General features: G+C 42.5%; 2 pseudogenes; one reads left to right on the top strand and one right to left on the bottom strand.

Annotated features, from left to right (window-relative positions):
- The first annotated feature begins 2135 nt into the window (after positions 1 to 2135).
- Positions 2136 to 15187, top strand: LOC113021314 (serine/threonine-protein phosphatase 6 regulatory ankyrin repeat subunit A-like; annotated as a pseudogene).
- Positions 15188 to 15275: 88 nt separating this feature from the next.
- LOC113020076 (biotinidase-like) lies at positions 15276 to 18574 on the bottom strand (annotated as a pseudogene).
- Positions 18575 to 21258: the final 2684 nt, after the last annotated feature.

Below are 21258 nucleotides of genomic sequence, written 5' to 3'. Positions count from 1 at the left end.
CTTAAGCAATTTACAACATTAGCCATTACAAACATTTCAGCCTATCATACAGATGATTTCATAACGGTAATATCAGCTTTCTTGAGCAAAATGGTAACCTGTATTTTAGGATAGCAACGCACAGTACTTTCATACATAATGAGTCAGGGGAGAGCTATCGCAGCAGCTGCACTAATCGCCATCTTCCACTTGTAGTTTTTGCTGCTCTGTTTGTAGTTTTTCTAGAGATATAATAGCTCTAGATGGCTCTGGCTACACATCAAAACAGCAAAGTTATACTACAGATGATCTCATGATGATCGTTGAAACCTTTTAATATATCAGCTGATATCAGCAGGTTTATTACTGCTGTCTGTGCCAGCACACACACTCACGCACTGCCCTTTGTGTTTCTGGGATTATGTTACACACACCGTGCATCCTATTGCTGGGTCAGAGCAGAGGTCAGTGCAGGCCTGCATACTTTCTCTTACACATGCACACTGTCACGCTAGGTCTCTCATGAAGTAGCTGCAGTCACACTGGACTTTTCATACCACACAAGACCAACCTAACAAAATGTTTATTTATTTGTTAGATTGTTTTTTCACATGATGTTGATCATTCATTTTACTGTATCTGGAGTTTTCCAGCCTGTTCCACATCTACTGCTTTGGCTTTGCTTTTGAGTTTGGGTGGATACAGACAGAAATACTCACTTCTGTTTAGCGGATTACAACAAATTTGCTTTGTAAATATCTTCGGGCTGCTCTGCTTAGAGTTTCCCCAGTGCTAGCAAGTGGGATAGACAAAACGCTGGTTGTTTACATGCTTTGCTTCGTGAAAATCATTCTTTGTTTGTGCTTTTGATGCAAATCTGTAATGGCAGAGTGATTACTGTAGGAAAAAAGAAATTGTATGTTGTGTTTCATATTATGTTTCTAAATGCTAAAACCATTAGACTTAAAATTTAGGCCTGCACAAAGGCTCTTTCTAAATGAATCGCTCTCTCTCATTTGCCTTGCGCCGTCCCTCCCACTGAGTTAATAGGGATGTGTGGCTTGGCAAGATTGCTCTTTTTAGGATCTGCGTTGAATATGAAGGAGACACACACACACACACACACACACACACACACACACACACACACACACACACACAGTATTGCACGCACAGACTGGTCTTGTTAGCTACCCTCACATTCTCTGGCAAAGCCATTTGGTTCCAGTTTTATAATGAGGAGATGGGAACTTCTAAAGCTATGCCACCAGTACACCAAAGAGGACAGGGGCACACACACAAACTAAAACAACAACAATGTGGTATTCATTTTCTTTGATTCTTCAGCATACAAAATGAAAGGGGACTTCTATTGTAGCACCAGCTTTATAAAATGCAGATAATTTACACCCCATTTAGCTAAAAACAGCACTACATTTAAGTGTGTATGTGTATTTGTTGTTGTTGTTGTTGCTTTTAACAATCTATGTTGAATATAGCTTTTAAGATCCCTGAAGATGCCTGGCCAGTTAACAAAATATGAGCAGCCTTTGACATTATTACTTTAATGTGCAATAACAGACACAGGAGTTTTATTACATCGGTACTTAATGATAAGGCAAAGGGTAGACTGAGTTAGGTAGAGTTGTAAACAAGCAGGGATCTGGACCGAGCTCAAACGTCCAACAAACAGCATGGTTTCTGTTCCTTGAGAGGGAAGCTTTTACTCTAAAAGCATTATTAGACTTTCGCTTTTGTTCTTACAGTTAAAACAGTGGAAGTATTGTCATACTCGTTAGCTGGACAGTCAGGATAAGCCCTGACCAGGAAGTGACCTGGTTACAGTGACGCATCAAATAGCTGTCCTTTGTCCCAGTAAATCTTACTTCTCTCGTCACTCTTTTTATAACTTGATTCTCTTTTATCTGCTCTTCTTTTTTTCCACTGTCAACTTACACAGCTGTTCTGTAGTGCTCCAGGTACCTGCCTACAATCATCCCCTCCCATTCCCACTCCTTTTCTTTTTATTTCTCTCTGTCTCTCACCCCTTTTATCTCTACTCCCCTTTCCCTCCCTTCTCTTTCTCTTCCCTGGCTCTCTTTTTCTCTCTCCTCTCCCCTCCCCCTCCTTTCCCTCTCCTATCCCTCTCTTCTTTTGAAAGAGCTGGCTTCAGCAGTCTGCCTGAAATGAGCGATGCATACCCACACATACATTAGGTGCTGCTGCCCCCTCCCACGTTTATGCTAATCTGTGTGTGTGCGCACGCGTGTGTGTTTGCATCAGTTGCGTATGTGCTCCTGGCTGCAGCACAGCAGCGAGGGTATGTAGCTTCCTGTGCGCAGCTCATTCTGCCGCATGCCTCTTACTGCCACCATTACGCAAAGGAATTCCCTGCCGTCTCCGCTACTGCCGCTCACAGAGTGTGAGTGTGGAGACGAGAGAGGAGGAGGAGGAGGATAAAAAGACATGCCGCAAAGCAACACTGACAGATAGAGGACAGAGCCGGATTTCAGAGTGGTTTTTTTTCTGCGAAGATGTGCAGCGCTTGTTTACGAGGAAAACACTATGTGTGCGGGATTTACTGCTGACCTTTGTGCCGCTGAATTGTGCACATATGTGAGAAGGAACACTCTGTATTCATGTGCGTGAGTGACAGAGCGTGTGTGTGAGTGAGTGAGTGATTGTGTGGCGTGTGAATGTTTGTTCCCGATGCGGTCTGAGCGGGCTAGCCGTGTGTGTATTGTGGTACTGGAGGAGGTAGAGGAGGATGAGTCCTGCTCTTCATCCCCACCTCCACGGCCCAAATCATCCCCAGACCGCAGATCCCATCATGCCTCTCGAAAGGTAGTCGCTGAGGATGACAAGGTGAGATGGGACTGTTTGCTGAATCTCTAAATTGCTGGTTTTAATGAGGGTACCATCTACAGTTTTGTGTGTAAATGACAGCATTAACTAGGATTTAAGGTAGACCACTGCACTTTTTAGTTCTGGTCTGATGTTTATACCTGTACTGTTTCATGTGCCATTCTATAAAAATACAGTGCACTTTCAGCACATGGTTTGTGCCACTAAATATAGCGCTAGTATTGTCCTGCCACATGAGAACTGCTCTGGTTTGTATAGATTAAAAGCAAGCCCTGGTCTTTGTAGTCTCCGCTGTTGGATGTATAAAGGGCAAGCTTTCTGCTGGAACATGCTAATAAGTCTTTTCAACTTATGATGACTGCTCTTTGAAGCATGCACTGAAGAGGGTGAAGCCAAAGAAGATGTGCCGGCTGTGATGACAGGGTTTATGCATGGGGACCTCCTTCAGTCACTTACATTAGCTTAGTGGTCATCATTGTAATAGGCAAGAGATGGATGCCGGCATGCTAGACAGCCCTACTTATTTTTAGTTTGGAGGTAATGAGAGCAGGTTGGGGAAAACAGAAGAAGGCTGAAGTGTTTGTTGTAGTGCTTATTAACACTAGATCGTACTAAGTATAGACTGAACAGCAGTGTTTGACCATGACGAGCCACTCTAGCAAAAAAGGTTTGTCAGTAAGAGACATGGAGCCTCAGTAGACATACTTGATAGGTTGCAAAAGAGCGAACGGCAGCATTTGAAGATTAGAGCCTCGCCAAAATCAGCACCATCATATTAGCGTTAGGCACTTTCACTACTGTTGCAGCAAATGAAAAACACTTTTTTATTTATAGGTTTTGAAAGAAGGAAGCTGCAATTAGAGAACAGTAGCATTAATTTAAAATTTCTACATTGCTCAAATCTTGGTAACAAAGATGAGGCTCACTAGGTGAGTCTTTAAGGCGATTTATTATAATACCAAATGTCTGCTGTGCTGCATGAGTTTTGTTATTTTTCTCTATCAAACACAGAAACAGTTAAATCTCAGAGATGACAAATTACCCTTTTATTATGAATTCATCACTTCTGAAAGCCGAAAGCAGTTTTAAAATAAAGGCTGATGCAAGGAAAAGGAGGATGCTGTTTTTGTCTTAATCTTACTTTTATCATGACTGCAGGGCATCGCTGGCTACAAATCCTGCTCAGTATGCTGTCAACCTCATGGCAGCTGTTTACATTTATGACCGTGAGCATAGATTAAACGGAGGCTAAAGATAAACCATGTGCCTGTCATTCATTCACAGTTTCTTTCTTGAGGAGGACCTTGTATAACTTGTTTAAATTTAGGAAATGTACTCAAAATTCTTCTTTATTCATAAATGTATTTTATTCATTTTTATTTTATTCTATATTTACATTTTATTTACTTTCTGTTGCAGCACAACGTGGCAAGAATGCTCAGGATTAACCCAGATTTGAACAGTTTTGTGCCAAAACAGCCACTCATAAACAAATAGGTGATATACAGCCATATGTGACCTATGGCTCTGTCCCAGCCTGGGATTATACTCTGTGTGTGTGCAAGACTCTTCCGTCTGAAACACTCATAACTCTCTCTGATAACACACTTGTCAGCATAGAAAATTACTGCCTTTCCAATAGTGCTATACGCTGGCATTTCTCATCATTCTTTCTTTTTTTAATCTCTATAGCCATCTCTGTTGAGAGCCATCTTCAATGTGGACCCAGATGAAGTTCGCGCCCTCATATTCAAGAAAGAGGATGTCAACATTCAGGTAAATCACACACTTTTGTTGCTTCAGGTCGTTTAGTTTTAGAATAATTTACACAAACACATTAGCATTGCCTTTCACTGCCACAGGGCACATAAACAACAGCGAGGGGAGCAGCAGGCAGCCGGCAGCCCACAGCTGATCTGGGTTTATCGATTGGCTGGCGGAGTGCTTTTTTGGCAGCTTTCTGTATTCTGCATCCTATGTAGCTGCCAGCCAGACAGGACATATGAACTGTTTGTAACACTCTAACCTTTCAGATGAGAAAGGACACGACCTTCACTGGCTCTCTCCTTTTTCCCCAATTTCATTCAGTCTGTGTCCCAGTCTTCCTGAGCGTGTTTTTCCAGTGTGATTTCTGTGGTTCTATAATGGTGGGGTCATAACACCAGCTCTCCCTGGAGCCAGCTACACTAGCCCAGGCCTATTCCAGTCACATGAGATTTGTTTATAGCCCCACCTCACTGATTGGTCTCAGTTGTACTGAAAGGGCGAGATGTGTGTTGAAGTGATGAAGTGAAGTGAAGAATAAAAGGGAAACGATGATAGATATTTTTACTGAATGGCACTTCCTGTGGTCTGCAACACTGTAAGGTCTATTGATTCTGTTCTGGCATGCAGCAAATGATGTCACAGCTCAGGATGTGTGTCCTGAACGAGAAGTGAAACCTATTTTTTACTGATTGTTTTTGTTTCGTAACGTCCTCCCAGGACAACGAGAAGCGGACCCCGCTGCATGCTGCAGCTTACCTGGGAGATGCTGAGATCATTGAACTTCTCATCCTCTCAGGTAAACATTACACCCCAGCTCACCTGTTAAGCTAATCATCCATCCATTCGCTTATCCTTTTCAGGGTCGCGGGGGGCGCTGGAGCCTATCCCAGCTGTCATAGGGCGAGAGGCGGGGTACACCCTGGACAGGTCGCCAGTCTGTCGCAGGGCCAACACACAGGGACAGACAACCATTCGCACTCACATTCACACCAATTAACCTATCCCCAGAAGCTGCATGTCTTTGGGCGGTGAGAGGAAGCCGGAGTACCCGGAGGGAACCCACGCAAACACGGGGAGAACATGCAAACTCCACACAGAAAGACCGGCCTGATGGTGGAATTGAACTCAGGACCTTCTTGCTGTGCGGCAACAGTGCTAACCACCGTGCCACCGTGCTGCTGTTAAGCCAATCATTTGATTTCATTTCTACCTAATTATGGACCTCTAGTTATAATGCCTGGGTGGATGGAGAAATACAGTTATGTCTGTATCCTCATTACCTCTTCTGTATGTTTATATCCCTTCACTCAAACTGTAGTATTTTTTAGGCACAAGTCTTAAAAGCGTTATTTACATCATGCTGATTGCTCGGTAAGATACTCAAAGCAATACTGAATAATTAGCTGTTCTCTCCTTATTAAAATGTGCAATTTGTAAGAGCCTCGTGGGAGTGTCCTCCCAAGAGGGACGCTTTACTTTCCAAGCTTCTTAGACTATGATGACCTGGATGACTGAGAACCTTCACAGACAACTTTTTTTTTTTTGTATTTCATTAATGCCATGTTACTCTTTTCCCCCCTGTAGTTCCCTACTTCCATACAGCTCAGTGCATTTTAAACTGGAATAAAAGCCTGACTGTTTGTCATCTCTTTTATCATAACATGCAGTTTCTCAGTAATTTCCATGCTGTGCTCACTGCTCAGTTACCGTCTCATGGTGACTAGTGACCGCTCTTGTGATCTGTCAACAATCTGATACGAGTGTTTTTTTGGCTTCATTTTCTGTGAAGTAAGCTGAGCACATCAGTGGGAGGAGCTTACACTTAAACGCCTGAGTGTAAGCATACGTGTAACACGAGTGAGTAGGGTGCTGTAGTGCGTGAATAAATGTGAGACTGTGTGTGCATTCAGTGTTTCTCAATGAAGAGCAAGTAACAGGTGCAGCTGCAGGGCTATTTTAACACACGGGTCGTGCCAAAAGGGGATCATGGGCATTTTATATCTTCCAGCCACTGTTGGCTCATCCTCCTTCTCATAAAATCCTTTTTTATTTATTTTTTTTACAAGATATTTTTTAAGATATTTAGCTCTTCCCCTCCTTTTTGTACATTCTGCGATTCTGCGTATGCCACTATGTGACTGCTCTGACATCTCCTTTTTCTTACCCTGTCTCACTCTCTTCTTCTCACTCAAGGAGCCCGAGTTAATGCCAAAGATAACAAGTGGTTAACTCCTCTTCACCGAGCTGTGGCTTCTTGTAGTGAGGTAACACATTACACAAACACACATGCAAATGTGACCTCTGGGGAATCCGCTACAACTTTGACCCTGTCACAAGTAATGGTAAACAAATCCTTTTTTAAGGGAGATTTCGCAAACACTTTCTGCTTAGAATATCTTTTAGCTGCTTTACTGACAAGGTTTCGAGAAAGGTCTGTCGTGATAAAGTTAAGAGAATCTTTCCCAGAATCTGGCCTTAAAGGGGCAAATGGAAATAACCCCTGTGTTATGGCTTTGTGTTTGATAAACGTCAAAATGTCTGCCTATTCTTCTTAGTCCTGGGCGACATGCCCAAACTAACATAGTCCCTTGTGTAGTTTCTACTTTCCAGCATTTTGATTTCAGGATGAAAGCCCTCTATGAATAGAATATGAACTTTCTAAACACCCACACAGCCACCTGTAAACCTTGGTGCTTACATTCTTAGAGCACTGAGACTGTTTTCCAGTAGACCTTATGTTTGCTCACTCTTTATTCAGGATGCTGTGGCAGTGTTACTAAAGCACAGTGCGGATGTGAATGCTCGTGACAAGAACTGGCAGACGCCGCTCCATGTAGCAGCTAGCAATAAGGCGGTACGCTGTGCTGAGGCTTTGGTCCCGTTGCTAAGCAATGTCAACGTATCTGATCGGGCGGGACGCACTGCCCTGCACCACGCTGCCTTCAGTGGACATGTAGAGGTCAGTCTTTCTTCACTCCCACACACACAGATACAGAGGTGACTACACATCAGCTCCTTGTCAATCTGATTCTGTGTGTCAGATGGTGAAGTTGCTGCTGTCAAGAGGAGCCAACATTAATGCGTTTGATAAGAAGGACAGGAGAGCCATCCACTGGGCAGCCTACATGGGTAAGAGTGTTCATAGTGGTCATAGTGTTGATGTGAATGGGAGATGCTGGCATGTAGTTCTTGACAGAAGTGAATTTGACTCATCTCCTTCTCACTTCTCTGTATTAGGTCACCTGGAGGTAGTGAAGTTCTTGGTTGCCAGTGGAGCTGAGGTGGACTGTAAGGACAAGAAGGCTTATACCCCACTGCATGCAGCTGCCTCCAGTGGCATGAGCAGCACAGTGCACTACCTGCTGAGCCTCGGGGTTAACGTCAGTACAGACATACTGACAGTGTCCTTAAAATGCCGTCTGTGTCACCAAAATTTCTTACTGTAGTTAGTAATGGTTAAATTGAAAATGTTGTTCCTCTGTGCATAGGTAAATGAGGCTAATGCCTATGGCAACACACCACTCCATTTGGCTTGTTACAATGGACAGGATGTGGTTGTCGGTGAGCTGATCAAGGCAGGAGCCAGTGTTAACCAGGTGTGTGCGCATCACTCTCTGCCACGTTGCATGTGCATAGTAATTGTGTGTTTAATCCTGTTACTTGGTCCCCTGGCTTCAGGTGAACGAGAGGGGGTTCTCTGCCCTCCACTTTGCTTCCTCCTCACGCCAGGGGGCGCTGTGCCAGGAGCTGCTGTTGGCCCATGGGGCTCACATCAACTTGCAGGTAATGTTAACATGCAGTTAAAAAAGCTGAAACTAGAAATTCATCCAAGGGAGAGTATTTGCTTTCCAAAGAAGGAAGTATGTGCATAATGCTCCTATGTCTATGTATTAAAAAAGGATAAATTTTATCTTGTATGTCCTCAGTGTTTACTAGTATGCATCCTGCTCAGAATTTAGTTGAAAGCTAGAGGGACTGTGTTTTTAGCACTTTGGTAGCAGTGATGGAAACTGATATTGGGTCCCTACAGCAACAAGGTGCAAGGCCATATGGATGATGGAGGGGGAGGGAGACTCCCTAAGGCAGCAAGCTGCTCAAGCATTTTGTGTGTGTGGGTGGTCCACAGTGGCGTCTGTGATAGCTTCTGTTCATTTTATCTTTCTAACACTTCTGAGTTAGACTCATAGTTGAATAGCTGATGTTTTAATGATTTCATATTTGTAATATGTACATTTTGCAATAATAAATGTCTCTTTCTCTGCCTTCTCTCTCTTCAGAGTAAAGATGGGAAGACTCCCCTGCACATGGCAGCTACACATGGAAGGTTCTCCTGCTCTCAGGCTCTTATTCAAAATGGTGAGAGCCCTCGCCCAGTGCTGTCTGTCTCATGCATGGATTCAAATTAGTTTGGATCTCAGAGTGTGCTGTATGCCGCATATGTTGCACAATATGCTCTTTTTTTTCTTGAGATTGCTCCGGCTTTTTTAATGGAAAATATAATTCTATCTGATTTATGTGGGTGTAGGAGCTGAAATTGATTGTGAGGACAAGAGCAGAAACACTGCCCTTCACATTTCTGCCCGCTATGGCCACGAGCTAATTATTACAGCGCTCATCAAACACGGAGCCAACACAGCCAAGTTAGTAACAACTGACATTCACCATCTGTCTGTCTTCTTGCTTCATGTTATCTGTGCAGTAGTGTTAAAGGATCAAATGCAAGTGAGCAGCTCTAAGCCTGGAAACGGTTAAGTCAGGATAAATAAAATCTTTTTTTTCTGTCATAAAAATGCTTGCATGCAATGGCTTGTCTTTTAAGGAGAGGCATTCACGGGATGTTCCCCCTACACCTGGCAGCTCTCAGCGGCTTCTCAGATTGCTGCAGGAAGCTGCTGTCCTCAGGTACATTAATGCTGACACCATTCAGGCCTGTGGAATCACCCAGTTGACATCCAAATTAATGCAGCTTGCATATTTGTGCAGGGTTTGTCATAGACACTCCCGACGACTTTGGAAGGACCTGTCTACATGCTGCTGCAGCTGGAGGGTGATTGTTTTTGCTTACTGCTTCAGTATTATTAGTTTACTTATTCTCCTGTCATTGTACTCTTTCTTTCTCTTTTCAACAATCTGATACACGTTTTGGTTGAACTGAAAGTTTGTGTATGTACTTTGTAAATGTCATGCAGTTGACTGTTGTACCAGTGAGTGGTACATTAACACAGCTGTCCCCCTCTCCACACAGGAACCTGGAGTGTCTGAACCTGCTGTTAAACATCGGAGCAGACTTTAACAGGAAAGACAACTTTGGCAGGTAAGATAAAATGTGAAAATTGGTTTAAGAGTACAGTGCTGGTGTCACAAAGGTGGATGCTAGAAATGGAGTAAAATAAGAGATGGAGACAATGGTAAAGTTTTGACCACATTAAATCTGCGAATAGTGGCTAACTTAATTTATTGATCTTCACAGAGCTCCGCTACACTATGCATCAGCCAACTGTAACTACCAGTGTGTGTTTGCCTTGGTGGGCTCTGGGGCAAGCATCAATGAGCTGGACAAGAGAGGCTGTAGCCCCTTGCACTACGCTGCTGCTGCTGATATTGATGGGAAGTAAGTTCTGCTCTGTGTTCAAAGTGTAAATATTATGTTTCAGAGAATCCCTAATGCCAAGTTTAAAGTGTTTCTTTAAAAGAGATAAAAGAAACACTTTAAACTTACCCTGTCTATTGTCTTTCCCAGATGTGTGGAATACCTTCTGAGGAATGACGCAGATCCAGGTGTGAGAGACAAACAGGGTTATAGTGCTGTGCACTATGCCTCGGCCTACGGACGCACACTCTGCCTGGAGCTGGTGTGTACAGCTGCTGCACTGAATGGGGAAAAATTGGCCATAAAGGCTGATAAATCTGTTTTCTGACACTATATCAAAAAGTCTCTTTGTTTCTTTTAGATGGCAACTGAGACGCCCCTTGATGTGGTAAGAGGAATTTCAGTCTCTCACTGTAGCACCATTGAGCTTTGCGAGGAGCTCCCTCTGTTGTAGTGTAGTGGCTACGACAACTGCTAAACAGATAAAGCTGTGAACCCTCCTCTGGCTTATTATGGCATCAAATTAAAAAGGCTGTTTTTATCTGTATTTTGTACAAAACTAAAATCTGTTTATATATATATATATATATATTGATGTACTTTTTGAAATCATGACACATTTCTATGTAAATAAAGCCCTTTTTTCTCATGTTATGTTGTTTTACCTTTTACCTTACCTAATCTTATGCCCTCCTACCTTTTATAGTCTTTCAGTTTTCAACCAATTTTCATCCATCAGTATATGTATTGCACATACTGGCATTTGTGCAAACCTGGATCTGAAATGAGTAATATTGCTGTTTCAGCTAATGGAGACATCAGGAACAGACATGCTGAGTGATTCAGAGAGCCACGCTCCCATTAGTCCACTCCATCTGGCAGTGAGTTTTAAGATTTTTTTCTTTAAAGCATGTTTTCTTTTCTATCTATCTTTGACTCTGCATTCATTAAAGAAGGATTAGTACTTATTTAGGGCTTTTCTATTCTATCTGAACACTCACCCACTCATACAAGCACTTTCTCCTATGCTCAAGCAGTTTTAATGTCACACACTCATCCTTTTGACAGTTAGATAGAGGAGCTGGGTATTGAACCACCAACCTTCAGATTAGTAAGCCACAGCCACCCCATTTAACATAATGTGTGTGTGTGTGTGCTTTTTCACTTTGTCCAGGCTTATCATGGACACTGTGGAGCCTTAGAGGTGCTCTTGTCATCCCTGCTTGATGTGGATGTTCGGAGCCCAGAGGGATGCACCCCCCTCATTCTGGCCTGCTCAAGAGGTCATCAGGAGTGTGTGTCTCTGCTGCTGCACCACGGCGCGTCACCCATGACTCGGGATTACATTCACAAACAGACAGCCATACATACTGCAGGTATATAAGCAGGCAGTCGCCTTCCCATCGCGTGAAAAGGGTGAATTTTCTGGCTTTTAAAGTTAAAATTTCATTTTGCTGTAGCTATGAATGGCCACCCAGAGTGCCTGCGCCTGCTGTTGAACAACAATGACCAACACATTGATGTGGATGCACAAGACAGCAACGGACAGTGAGTGTGTGCATGTGTGTTTAAATACATAAATAAAAAAATATATAAATCTTAGGCTACTGTTTTGTGCGATTCAACTGATCACTTAAATATTCTTACTGAGTTGTGCCTGATCTCCACACTGTGTTCAGGACTCCTCTGATGTTGGCAGTGCTGAGCGGACATACAGACTGTGTGTACTCTCTGCTCAGTCAAGGAGCCAGTGTGGAGAATCAGGACCGCTGGGGCAGGACAGCACTACACCGAGGGGTGAGATAGGCACACGTGTCTACTGAGATCGCATATTAAATTTTAATATATGCTTTTTAAAAATTTCTTTTGGTATTTATACTCTCTAGTGTTTTCTGTATGTTTCACATAGGCTGTGACAGGCCAGGAGGAATGTGTAGAGGCCCTTCTCCAGCGGGGAGCCAGCGTGAGTGTAAAGGACATCCGGGGCCGCTCCCCCTGCACCTGGCATCTGCTTCTGGCCGTGTGGGTTGCCCTGGGTGCCCTGCTGCAGGCCACCAACACTTCACACAGTCACACAAACCTCACTGACAGCAAGGGCTACACACCACTGCACTGGGCCTGCTATAACGGTATTGGGACACAACGTGAAATGTTTGAGAACCATGTCAATCTGGGTTTTTTTAAGACACAGCACTGTACTTTCTTCTGTTTTTACATCTGTCTTTCTCTGTTTTCCAGGGTATGACGCATGTGTGGAGGTGTTGTTAGATCAGGAGGTGTTCAGGAAGATTACAGGGAACTCATTCAGCCCACTGCACTGTGCTGTGTAAGGCTCTGTCTGTTTATATCCACGAATGTTTATGAGGATCGATTTGCTCTGAGGGTGTGTGACAGGCTGCGTTGTGTGTTTCAGGATAAACGATAATGAGGGAGTGGCAGAGATGTTAATTGACTCCCTGGGTGCAAATATTGTGAATGCAACTGACTCCAAGGGCAGGTGAGAGATGCAGACTTAAAATCATGCGTGGAGGGATTTTTTTGTTGTTGTTTTTTTGTATTCTTAGTGAGCAGGAACGTATTTACAATAACTGTATTGATGTTGATGCAGGACTCCTCTTCATGCTGCAGCTTTTTCTGACCATGTGGAGTGCGTTTCCCTTCTTCTGAGCCATGGAGCTCAGGCAAATGTTGTTGACACCCACATGCACAGAACACCACTGATGATGGCAGCTCTAAATGGACAGACCAATGCTGTGGGTCAGTACACTAACTGATACAGGGATAAACTTGTGGAAATAATGGTCCCTGATTTGTTAACCTTTCACTTGTATTAATCTCCACTGTTGTGTTGTGTTACAGAGGTGATGGCGAGCGTTGCTAAGGCAGACTTGGCACTGCAAGATGCAGACAGGAACACAGCATTGCATTTGGCTTGCAGCAAGGTAAAGGCATTTCAGAGACAGGAAATGTTATTTAGTCATTCAGTATTAAAAATGTTGCGATTTTCTTGTGGTCTCAGTGTCTCAGATTTTAAGTTGAAAGTAGTTACCATTCAGATTTTATATTTTTGCAATGTGTGGGACGTGTATGTTTTGGCCCTGGCTCTTGGAACATTTATGTATCACTTTGGACACATCTGGCAGACACATTTAACCACATCATCACATGTTTCACTTGCATCACTAAAAGGCACAATTTGGAGAATGTCATATTATTGTGAACAATAATATTTGCCACACACACGAGCACTGGTCTGTAACTGTCACACAAAGAGCTTTTTAAAGCTTTGCGCGAGATTAACATTTATGTGAAGCTCAGAACGTCATCTCTTTAACATATTGACAAAGGCAGGATTGTTGCACATCTCACGTGGTCACTGCAGATGACTTTGGTACTCTCTGCTCTTCTCAGGGTCACGAGACAAGTGCCTTGTTGATTCTGGAGAAAATCAGCGACAGGAATCTCATTAACTGCACCAACGCTGCTCTGCAGACGTATGTAGAACCTGAAGGTTGCACCTACTGTAAGCAGCAGGATAACCGCCAAAACCCAGTGTGAACTTACTGTAGCACTCTTCTACCTGCAGGCCCTTGCATGTAGCAGCCAGGAAGGGATTGACAGTGGTGGTCCAGGAGCTGCTGGTGAAAGGAGCCAGTGTGTTAGCTGTGGATGAGAATGGTCAGCTTTCATCTCACTGCACTCACACGTACTCTTCAGGTGTAATTCTAATGTGTACTATGAACCCCTTTTCTCCTTTTATTCCCAGGTTACACTCCAGCTTTGGCTTGTGCTCCCAATCGGGATGTAGCTGACTGCTTGGCCCTCATCCTTAACTCAATGATGCCCACCTCGCCCATGGTCACCATAGCAGCTTTGCCCACTCTCTCGCTTACTCAAACAGTCATCAACCACCACCCTATTTCAAACCACATTTCCAAAGGTGTGGCCTTTGATACTCCAGCCCCACTGAGGCCTGACCACGCCTCCTACTGCAGGCCAGAACGTCCGCTGTCCTCTGTTTCTGGAGATGATGAAATGAACGACTCAGATTCAGAAACGTACTGAGGACTAGTGGAACCTCAATACTGGCAGGTTAGCCAGCCACTCAGGAGCCTTAATAGATTACTGACAAAAGCTTGACAGGGCAGTAAATACAAGCAGAGTATTCTTAGGTAAGTCTCTTCAAATCTAAAAATAATCCTCGTCTGAACCACATGCTTGCTTCCTTCAGGTGCATACACAGTGGAAAAGATGCACTAATGTAATAATTTGGTAAAATAAAGAATAATTTGCCACTTTTTTTTCTCCACGGCATCACTGTACGACCAGTAACATGCCCAGCGTCCTTTTCAATTTAAAGCAGTGTTTTTATTTTTATGTTGAACTCTTTCTGTTTGAGGATACTTTCTGGAGTGGTTTTAAAGATTTTTCATTCACATTTACTAATGGAGCATCTGGTGAAGAAAAGCTCAGAGGACTGCTTTTTTTTTCTTTGTTAAGACAGAAACTGAGGGACAATCTTATGGGACCAGCTGAAGAAGCGTTTTCCCTACTGTACTTGAGATTTTATTCAGAGTTCTTTGAGCTTTCACAGCAGCCACTGACTGTCACTCTGGGACACTTATAATGCTGCATTCAAGATTAGGATCGACTTCTTGATTCCTAGGAGAGAAAGTCAATATTGAAACCTACGTATTTATTCCAGGTGGAGATTGAATCGTTGAGAGCGGATTGTGACAGCAGGTGGATGTAAGACCAATGTACTGTACAACTGATGAACTGAATGAGCAGCCCAAGGAATGGATAACTTGCAATGCTGTACTTTCTTAATGTTTGTGTTGTGTACAAGAGACAAGAGAAGGTGGCTGTCACTGTGTGTGTGTGAGTGTGTGTGAGAGAGAAACTATCAAATATTGCCTTTTGAGGAATATGCAACATTCAAACAGAGGATGAATGCTACATGGTGAAATGTTTGTATTGTAAAGATTAAGTAAACAGATGATTAAAGACATTTGTTTGGTTTATTTTATAAGACATAAAACAAATGTGTAACAGCTGAAGTTTGGAGCAGTTCTTAACCATAACACTGAACTTTATTTTCCTGATCCCTCCAAATTTCATTCATTATCCAGGTGGTACATTCGTCCATACAGGCAGGCAGTGACCAGGCCACCCTTCGTGTTTGAATGTTTTATGGTCACTCTCATGTCTGCAGCTTTCTCCAGACTCTCGGGCTGCTCCAGGACCAGTCGGCTTGTCAGAATAGATGGGTACACGTATTTGGTGTCAAACCCCTCCAACAGGAAGTCCATTTTAGACTCTGCTTCTTCCACTTCCTGTCCACAAGAGCTCTGATCCAACCCTCCACAACGGACTACTGCACAAACCTGTAGATATTTGACATGTGGCAAATAAAAATAGTGAGTTGTCAGTTTTAACCTTTTTAGAAATATTAAAATTCATGTGATTCTTGCCTGCAGTGCGTAACGTCCGTTGACTGTGTGTATTCCTGCAAATGCGCCGAGAGCATAGAGCTCTTTATGTTCTTGCAGTAACCACCTGTACTGCAGGCGGCAGCAGAAAGTGCCGTTGCACACTTTAACGTCACCTTGTGTCTCATTTAAGAGGACAAATGTAAATGTGTCATACATCATAGAGGAGATGAAGGTGGGGTAGGAGGGAGGAGGAGGGTCATCACAGTTGTCTTGGTAGCAGTATCCAGAGTCTGTAGCCACTGATATTGTTGACTCACCACCACCAGCCTCAACCTCAGGTGGCTCCAAAACTGGCACTCTGGCCACCAGCAGCCTGCCCTCCTCTGGGTCTCCTTTCCTGGCGTGGTGGTAGGTGGCAGAAAAAGGGGTGTAGATGCCACTTCCTGTCATGATGAGGCCTGTCATTACGAATGTTGACAGCTAGTAGGGTGACATTGGCACCCAGGCTGAATGCCTGCTGAAACTGGATTGAATCCAGCAGGGGGAGCTGGTTCATCCAGGCTGTTTGGAAAGGATCAACTGACGCACACCCTAAAAAAAAGCCATAAACAAGAAGTGTTGAATTTCAGAGAAGATTTTAAAATGTACATATATACTCTGAGTGCATATGTGGTTATATTTTATACCCTCTGCACTAGGAGCACTGTAGGATCGTGAAAGAGGATGTCGAAGCAGATGAAGAGGCCAAAACTTCCCAGCAAAAGGAGTGTCAAATGTTATGATTTCAGGTTCTGGAGGTGTGTCACAGGAGGCCTCAAAGTATAGGTTGTGTTTGTGGTAGCGTGCCACCAGAAGACCATCTGACCTGTATGAAAGAAGACATATTTGATTCAGAGTTGTAATAATTACTATACTTGGTAGTTCTTGTAGTAGTTTCTGTTATAGCTATGAAACAAGAAGTGTTAACTTTGACTCCAGGAAATGTTTGGTGTTTTTTGGCACTAGGGTCAATCATTTTTGTGGGAATTGTGGAGAACTGGTCTTTATTTAGGCACAAACACATGCACTCCATCTGTGGAGAGGAGGCCATAGAAAAGAAGTGTTTATTTGTCCGCTCCCTTCATTTTCATTTTAAGAGTTAACATGTACCTGAAAGCCACATTTGTGTTGAACTGCCAGCGCCCATCAGGAGGACAGGTGGAGGAGGGGCTGGTCTTCAGGGGACAGGGTTGCAGGTCGGGCATGTTGGCCACCAGGTAGAGGTTGTTACGACGAGCCATACAGCTCAATCTCTGGAGAACCTTTGAGTCACAAACATAATCAAATATGATGAGATTCAGACACAGTGAGATGTTACATCCAACAGAGTAGATGGGTCAGCTCCCCTGGGCCCTGAAGATAAGAGTGCCCAGTCAAAGACTATCAAAAGTGCTCTTCCTGTACTTTAAACTGGATTCTCATATTCAGAGTATTACAGTAAAGTGGACAAATTATTAGTTCCACTATATGTTTAAGTCAGCACTCTATCTTGTGAACGTAAGTCTAACTTTATTTATCCTGTATACGTTTTCTTTAGGGCAGCACGGTGGCACGGTGGTTAGCACTGTTGCCTCAAAAAAAAAAAAAAAATCCTGAGTTCCACCATCAGGCCGGGGTCTTTCTATGTGGAGTTTGCATTTTCTCCCCGTGTTTGCGTGGCTTTTCTCTGGGTACACCGGTTTCCTCGCACAGTCCAACGACATGCAGTTAGTGGGGTTGGGTTAATTGGAAACCCAAAATTGCCTATAGGTGTGAGTGCGAATGGCTGTCTGTGTCTATGTGTTAGCCCGGTGACAGACTGGCGACCTGTGCCTGCCTCTTGCCCTAAGACAGCTGGGATAGGCTCCAGCCCCCCTGTGACCCTGAAAAGGATAAGTGGAAAAGAATGGATCGATGGATGTTTTCTTTAGCTTTTACCACTACAAACATTGGCTCAGTAGTCCATGGTGCTGATCAAGAAAAAAAAACATCACAGCAGTGTTAAGCCTGTGGTGCTTGCCATCACCAAGATTGAAATATATGACTGTGAACCTCAGTGTTGTTGTGTCTTTCTGGCTCCATGCATGGATTCCAGCTCTCCTCCTGAGGGTCAGGAATGGTTTCCAGGTAGCTAGTGATGGATAATCGAGTGAAGTTAAATCCATGAATACCATCTTCTGGAACACCAGGATCTGGGCCCCCTGAGAGAGACGACAGTGAGAGAGAGGAAGATTCAGTAATCTGTTGCAGTGAAAGTAAACACCTTTATACAGGGGAAGAATCAGTGGTTGTTTACTTAGAAACAGAATGCTGATACAATATAAAGAATTCTTGTTTTAAGTAGTACTAAAGGGTGGACAGCTTTTATACCTATTCTGAAGCAGCAATGACTGCTTCAGTAAAAAGTCGTTAAAAATTGACTATGACAGATCACAGTTTGACAGTTTTCATAAAAAACAGAAAAATGTGACAAGGTTAAAAGAGGTTGGTCCTGTAAGGCTTCTGAACACTGTTCGTCTTCACTTTCTTCTGCAGTCGACTTAATTTAATTCATTCGTTAATTTGAAGGACATGCCAACAGAATTCTGTAAAGGTCAATGAGTAATACTGTTTTAAATATGTGCATACCTGCTGGGCTGCCCGGGCTGCCTGCTCCTCGTAGATATCCAGGTTTTTCTGCATGTGCTGCAGGGCATCGTGGCGGGACACGGGCACGCGCGGATCTAGGTTCAGGATTACTTTGTGCTCGTACACAGCGGCAACATACCACGAGTCTGGAGTGGAGTCAGTTACACCGACAACAGACGCTAAATAAACATAGACAACAGCTATAACGAACAACATCGTTTCTCCACCGTCAGGCACGACACCTATGTGCTAACACAGACCATAAATAAGCGGTCAGAAGTCTTCCACGAGGCATGATGACTCCAGACCGATAATTTCTAGTTAAAATAGTGATAAGAAGCTCCTCGCTGCCAAACAGTGTTTATATCCCCACAAATAGCCCCTGTTACGCTGCGGTTTATCTCGGTGACCTCTTCCCCCCAATTTTTTCCCCAAATAACTTTATTGGCATGTAACCGGACAGAAAAACGTTAAAGAAATATTAAACATTTTATGTAACATGTAACTTAAGACTAAAGTGCAGTTAAAATCTCAATTATAATAAATAACAAAAATTTTAGTACCGAAAAAGAAAAGTTCATCTGATGAAATATATAACTATAGTGGTTTTAAATAACCAAGTAACCATCCAATAATACTTAAAATATACATATATTTATCGTTTACTTTTAGAATATAGAAATGTTTGAAATGTATGCTTAGATGTTTGTTTATGTGTTAAAAATTTTAACTTTCTTTTTCTTTTGCGGGGATGGGGTTCCTTAAAATTAAAGTGTGGCTAAAATAATAATAATAAATCATTTACATTTTAACTGAATTCGTTAGGACTGTTTTTTTTTTTACTGAAACATGACTTCAGTGGAAAAAATACATAAACACCCAGCTTTTATTTTTGAAAATATCCCATCGGAAACGTCTGCACATAACCGATAAATTCAGCCAGTGAAAGGAGGAGTTATGTTAAAGTTTAGACCAAGTTATGATAATTCAGCTAAACCCAGTTCTTAAATCAAAACATCTTATTACTCATTTTATTATCAGACTCATTTATTATCAGGTAATTTATTGTAGCACAATAATTACAGTTTGGTACGGAATGCTCTGCCAGCAGCCGTAAATCACTACAGAGGGTCGTGAAAGCAGCAGAGCACATAACTGGCATGAGGCTTCCTACCATTCAGGACATCTTCAACGGTGCCTCCGGAAAGCACACAGCATCATCAAGGACCACAGCCACCCAGCACGTCAGCTGTTCTCCTTGTTACCATCTGGCAGATGTTACAGGAGTCTGTATGCTCGGACTACAAGACTCAAAAACAGCTTTTACCATCCATCCGTTCGACACCTCAACTACAACACTGTAATTTGTAACTTCTTAAATGACTGGTTATATTAAAAAGGCCATTTCACAACAGCCATTTACTCTTATCCCAGAGGGGTAAGCACAGGTATAATGTACCAGTGACAAAATTACTATCCCGTTTTTAGAAGAAAAAAAAACAACAACAAGCAAATAAATCACAGGGTAAAGTAATGTTTTCATTTTTAAATTAAGCTCCTTCTGTTTTGAGTATTTTTAGAGATTTTGATTAGCATTTACTAGAGATAATAATAATAATAATAATAATCTGGGATTTTTTAAAATAAATATCCCTAGACAGATGTGTTTAAATGTAAAATAAATTGACAACATCTATAAAAGAATTTCCTGTTGTAAATGTGTAGTGTGGCTATAATAATGAGACAGTTATGTAACTGTCAAAATACATGTAAATGTAGACAATAAGGGTTCATTTGGTCAACTAATTTGGTAAATAATCATTGTCTACACAAACAGGAACATTTAATAAAATGCACGGCTCTCATGATAATATATTTTTCTTTTAGCAAAAGGCATTTTAAACACAGGTACGATAAATTGTTGATAAGTGTATCGGACATACCAGTGAACCAGTTTATCTCAGTGGAGCAGAGCATTGATAAACGTTAATAATTGACTTTGTGTTTACACTGCAAGGACACATTCAAACAGCTGCTGTGACAAAGGCCAATCAGCAGCTATAAAACAAGACTAGGGTCCAGTCTCAGTGTCCACACTAAAAAACATCACCTCTTTGTGTAGCAAGATCGAGTGTGAGGGATCGTGGTAACAGAATGGTCCCATGACAGAATTTCATGATATATTATGTGACATTAATTTAAAAAAAGTTTCATTATATTTCTTACTGTTGTGTTATGAGACTATTTATTTGCCATGTTTACATCTGAGCCATGGAGTTTCAGGGACTGACTGTCTGATTTGGAAGTTTTTTGCATTTGCTTGATGGTGCTAACGAGAGAACTATTCCTGAAAGAAATGACAAGAAAACTTGTACAAGAATATCAGGTGCATTGAAGAATAAAGGTGGTCATGCTAATTAGTGGCTTTCAAACCCTGCAGAATTGCTTTATATACTGTATTTCAAACTGCAGAGAAGGACCACATTAGTAATACTTGGCATGAACAGTGGTAACTGGAATGGGCTGGCTCTTAGTACATCACTCACCACCATATCTCCAACAAGCACAAAGCTTCATGATACTTTGCCCCTCCGAGGGCCTGACCACACCTCCTACAGCAAGCAAGAGCACCTGCTGTCTCTGCAGACAGTGAAGTGAATGAGTTAGTTTCAGACCAGGGGCAGTTTTAACACTTTTAACATTTTCCTTCATAACTCACAGGTCCATGGAAATACACGAGTCATCTTTTGACTAAAAACTACACAAATATGTGCAGGACTACTAATATGTTTCCACTAATAAGGACAAAACAACAAAATCTATTTTAATGCACGGAATCAAATAGTATCCATAAAACCAATTCTATTAACCATCTGTCTCTTAACACGAAGCAGTCTTCTTTGTGACCACATTACTGTAGTTGCGTCTAATAATGTAACTTTAAAAGATGTTCAGCCTATAAATTTTAGATGTCGG

The sequence above is a fragment of the Astatotilapia calliptera genome, chromosome 4 (genome assembly GCF_900246225.1).
Source record: "Astatotilapia calliptera chromosome 4, fAstCal1.2, whole genome shotgun sequence".
Taxonomy (NCBI): Eukaryota; Metazoa; Chordata; class Actinopteri; order Cichliformes; family Cichlidae; genus Astatotilapia; species Astatotilapia calliptera.
Note: the sequence above shows the minus strand (reverse complement) of the source record. Positions and strands in the feature narration are given on the sequence as shown.